We start from the raw sequence: 5,241 nt of genomic DNA, 5'->3' as shown, positions 1-5,241 counted from the left end.
TGGTGTGGAGGTGACTCAAATAAAATTTTCAAGTGTGCAAGGGTGGCCATGGAGGCCTTCTCTTCTCGTCGCCTCCTTGACTTTGGCACATGGCAGGATGTCATGATTCCCAGAATGGCATTGGAGATAAGGAAGTGCTGATGGTGCTGCCAGAAAAGATGGCCTGCACAGTTCTATCAGATGTAATATAACGTTACTGTGATGCCGACGTCATTGACTTCCTGTCCATAAATGGCACTGTCCTAGTACTGATAGTGAATGTCCTTTCCTCTTTAATTGCTTCTGGTACATGTTCATTAAATTTTCTTTCACTTCAGGAAGTTTTTTGCTACTCTTTCCCCCATCCACATCTCGGTTCCTCCCATTTTTTTCTTCTTTTCCTATAGTCCACATTTCAAGAACATATATAAAAATGTCTAGATAAGATGATTTGTTTTCCTATATTAAAGTGGTTGCTTTTTGCGAAAATTACTCTTATTCCTGAATGCTTGTTCAGTCAGTGCTAATATTCCTTTGACATGCATTCTGCATCTGTTGCCATATGTTATTTTACTTTCGAAGTAGTAGTAACTTTAAGCTTTAATTACCATCTGAGTTCCAATCTTAAGATTTGTCCTTACTCGTCTGTTAGAAGTATCTGCCAACGCCGAGATAATTTTGTTTTTATTTGTTTCCAGTTTATGGTTACCCAAGGAATTAGACGAAACTTATAACTTATGGTCCATGACTTTTCAGAATTTGCTAAGACTAGTATATATTCAGGAAATCGAGTATAATGTATTTATTTACACCCTCTTAGTTTACTCCTGTTTATACCATTATTACATGTAACATCTTTCGTTTAGCTGTCACTCAACTTGAAACCTCCCCATTGAAAAATTTATACTGTGCTGGTAAACCCGTTACGTTATTTGATTTTCAAACAGCTGAGCAAAACTGGACGTACTCAGACATTTCTCTCTTTCTTTATTCTGATAATCACTAATCTGACACACAATATTTTTAGCGCAACGCAATCTGACTTTCAATAATCCCTACAAAAGAATGGCCCTGACTAACAATAACCTATACCTTTCATGAATCACTTACCTCACAAAAATCTTCGTTACTCGAACTACTGCAATACAGCTAGCGCCAATACTGCCAGCCAAATAATGGACTCTAATTACTGAATATATATATATATATATATATATATATATATATATATATATATATTACTGAATATATATATATATCAGTTCATGATATCCAGTATTACAAATTTACTCTTTCTGATGGACACACGTCCAAATTGTCCGCTCTCAAAATTCTGCCATCTCTCTCTCCACATCTACCACTGCTGGCGGCTCACCTCCAACTGCGCAATGCTACACGCTGTTCACATCCAACTGCCCAACACTACAATAGCGAATATTCCAACAATACCAACCAGCTGCAGACTGCACACAGCACAGCCAGTGATTTTCATACAGGGCGCTACGTTACGTTACCAACATGAAAACCTAAACAACCTAATTACATAGCCCCCATGCTCTCCACAAAAATTTTACAAATTGTTTTGGGCAGTGGCCAATACATATATGAAAAACTTTTTCATAATTACAATAACAAAGATATCAAATGCACCCACTTATTGATACACTGTTGGTCAAAAGCAAAGATGTTCCCACACTCCATAAAGACAGTCCTGATCATTCATCACAGTAGTAATTGCAGGTTTTTTTCTTAAAGTCTGAGCAGTAAATGAAAATGCACACGGAAGTATTGGATTTCCTTGCAGTCATGAAGAAGTAGTGTTGTCCTTCCCACGGAAAGACAATGCTGACTCTTGACATGCAGACATTTAATGGGCCACAAAAGAGCAAACCCACAGCAGAGTCAGTCGAAGTTTTGAAGAATATTTGTAGGTAGGTCATCACAGAGTAGACCCACTGTAGTCCTGGTAGAGATTATGGTATTGGTGGGCCACCAGAAATGCAGACCCACTGCAGTCCTTGTGGAAATAATGGTATTGGTGGGTCATCAAAGGTGTAGATGCACTGCAGTTCTTGTAGAGATGGCCAGCAGCCATTTGCTCAAGGTTACCTTATATTATTCTCCTCAACCCCAGCCGGAGCACGTGGCCGCCTCCAGTGCGAGTCATTGTCTCTTAACTTTGTTGTCAGGCGTTGTTACTGGGATTCGGAGATCTAACTTCTACAAATACACCTTGCCGAGAGTGCCCTGCCCTGTTTGAATCCCGCCTGTTCTCATTGAATTCTGGTATATTGTTAAGGTTATATCGTCTGTCCTCATGTCTGTATTTTCTGTAATTTTTTTCTTGTCGGACAGCCGGCCTTGGTGGCCGAGCGGTTCTAGGCGCTACAGTCTGGAACCGCGCGACTGCTGCGGTCACAGGTTCGAATCCTGCTTCGGGAATGGATGTGAGTGATGTCCTTAGGTTAGTTAGGTTTAGGTAGTTCTAAGTTCTAGGGGACTGATGACCCCAGATGTTAAGTCCCATAGTGCTCAGAGCCATTTTCTTGTCGGACACATGATGGACAATTTCTCCACGAGTTGTAATTGCATGGTAGACCATTGCATCTGAAGTTATTCAGTCTCCCTTGATAATAATTATGTTGGTTCCCTTATTGTCTGTTTCTCTGACGGTCTCTTTTATAGTCATTATCGCAGAGAGGTGATCTTTCCCTTTAATTATTACTACTCTGGCTACAGTTGTCATACAGGTGGTGTCTGTTTTGGTCACGATTTGCGTTGTAAGAATAGCCTTGTGGTATCCAGTTATTATTTCTTTCATCTCAGAATTGTGACGGATGATACCTGTAATTGTTGTGTTCCTGTTCTCGCGTCCTGCGATTGTCAGTGTCAATTTCCAGTTCTTGTAACAGCTCCTGAAAAGCTTCAATGTTGTCTTTGCAATGTCCTGTTAAAATAATATGTCGTAAATGTTCAGGCAGTTTAATTAAGCAAATGCGGATGAGTTCTGAGGGGCTGTATGGGTTTGAGAGATACTGATTCTTATGCAACATGTCTTCAAAATATTTCACAAGACTGGAAAATTTAGATTGTTCGAAATGTTTCATCATTATGATGCTATGTTTTTCTCGGTCTTGTATAGCTTGAGATCAATATGCTGAGAGGAAGGCATGATAAAATTCTTCTTCACTGTGACAATCGTGAATGACCGATCGCATTCTTACAGCTGGTTCATTCTCTAAATAGCCACACATAAATTCTAATGTGTGCTCTAATGACCAGTTGGGAGGAAAACAATGAAAGAATTGATGAAGCCACGCTTGTGGATGAATGTCGTTGCCGGAATTCTTAAATATTTTGAATTTACGTGTAGTAATAAACAGCTTATAGTCAAAATCATCCTGTCGGCGAGTCACATGTCGGTCATTGTTACTTCGTTCCATCTCAAAATTCGGTGTTCCTTGCCAATTTCTTTCATAATTTCCGAAGTGCCCAGTGTTATTATTTTGTGGCTGTTCCATATTTCTATGTCCCTCTTCCTGTGTTGGAGCGCGAGTGTCCTCTGGAATACGTAATTCTTTTATTACTTGTGCCAACTGATCTTGTACTTCCCGGATTTCTCTTTTGTGTTGCGTATTAATTTGATTTTGATTTTGTTTAAATTTCTTAATTTCTTCATACTCTCCTGTGTCAGTGAAGGCTACGGGTCGTGTGTCATTCAGATCATCGTCTACCTTTGTAGATAAGCTAGTGAACTGATCCGAAAGTTACTCTACTTTCTCCGATAATGTACTGATTTCCTCAGTGTCTTTTTCTGAACCAAGTTTCACAGTGTCTATTTGTGTTGAAAACGTATCTACTGTGTCCTTTAAGTTCTCCTGAGTTTTTGTAAGTTGCGTAACCGAATCGGTAGATGCAACTGAGTTAATTTTAGCTTGCAACGTGTCGTGATTTTCATGAACAATAGTTTGCAGTTCTTTTATGACTGCTTCGTGATTCTGTAATGCATTTTCATGACGCGAAAAAATAGGTTGGAAATGCTCACAAATTTGTGCTTTTACGTCATTACAGACTTTTTGACGTTTCGTTTCGATTTTAAGTAACTCTGCAGGTAAACCTTCACGTGTTCGTTCAAGCGTGGTGTCTGACTTCTGAAGCTGTTGCTGTGTTTGTCTCTGGTGTTGATTCATTGTGTCTAACTTTTGAAGATTTTGTTCCATTGTGTCTAACTTTTGAAGCTTTTGTCCCATTTATTGCATTAATTGTAATAACAATGCACAGGTGTCTGAAACATGTTCCTCAGTGCTATTCAGCAGTGCATTTGAACCGGTAATATTCGCATTTTGAAAAGCAGAAAATGTGTCTTGACTTATTTGAGAAACTGGTGAGGACGCAAAACCTGAATCTACAGTATTTGCAAGATTGTGTCCTGTCATTTCGGAATCCTGATGCGAGCTTCTGCCGACCGATCGATCGATAATGATTCCCTATTCACTAACTATTTCACTGTCTACACATTATTTTCCACCCGCTCCATTTCCCTATGCACAATTACCAAATTACTACTTTGAATGTCTGTTAATTCATTACACGGTGGTGCTGATAAGCTACGCTCGTCGTCACTATAATTTCTCAATTTACTTTGGAGCCTAGTTTAACGTTTTTCCCACGCCATAATTATCCCGTATTTCACACGATAACAAGAAAAGCATAATTTGAAGAGCAAAGATAAGAAAAAACATTAAAATAGCACTGAAAATAATATCTAATTAACTAGCAGCACAGCTGCGAAATACTTGGTGCAAATCTACATGCATGCCACATCTGTTTTACTGTACAGCCCGCCTTTATTTTGGTCACTGTTTCAATTTTAATTCACAAGGCAAACTTTGGTTTTAGTGTTATAAATCGTGCGTTTTCATTCTCTGCTTTTTTTGAATCTGTTCCAAGATACATTTGCAGAAATTACAATAGTGTAAAACGTTCTTTCCGCAGTTTATATCATACAGTAATCCTTTATCAGTAGCAGCACCATTCCACTGAATTGTTAGGGCGGATTCCTGGAGAAGAGAAACAGAGATCTACGATGCGGAAATTATATAAGCCTCTGTGTTATTAGGAAAACTGTACTGCCTGTTGAGACTCCAAAAGTAATAAACTTCTGTATACAAGACATAATTTTGAAGCATGGGGCGTTACCTATATCGGTTTGATATTATGCAGATGCTGCTTGAAAATTAGCCATTGTCGTAGCCGACGAGT

Source organism: Schistocerca cancellata, chromosome 8 (genome assembly GCF_023864275.1).
Source record: "Schistocerca cancellata isolate TAMUIC-IGC-003103 chromosome 8, iqSchCanc2.1, whole genome shotgun sequence".
In the NCBI taxonomy this organism is placed as follows: Eukaryota; Metazoa; Arthropoda; class Insecta; order Orthoptera; family Acrididae; genus Schistocerca; species Schistocerca cancellata.
This window is presented reverse-complemented; position numbering follows the sequence as displayed.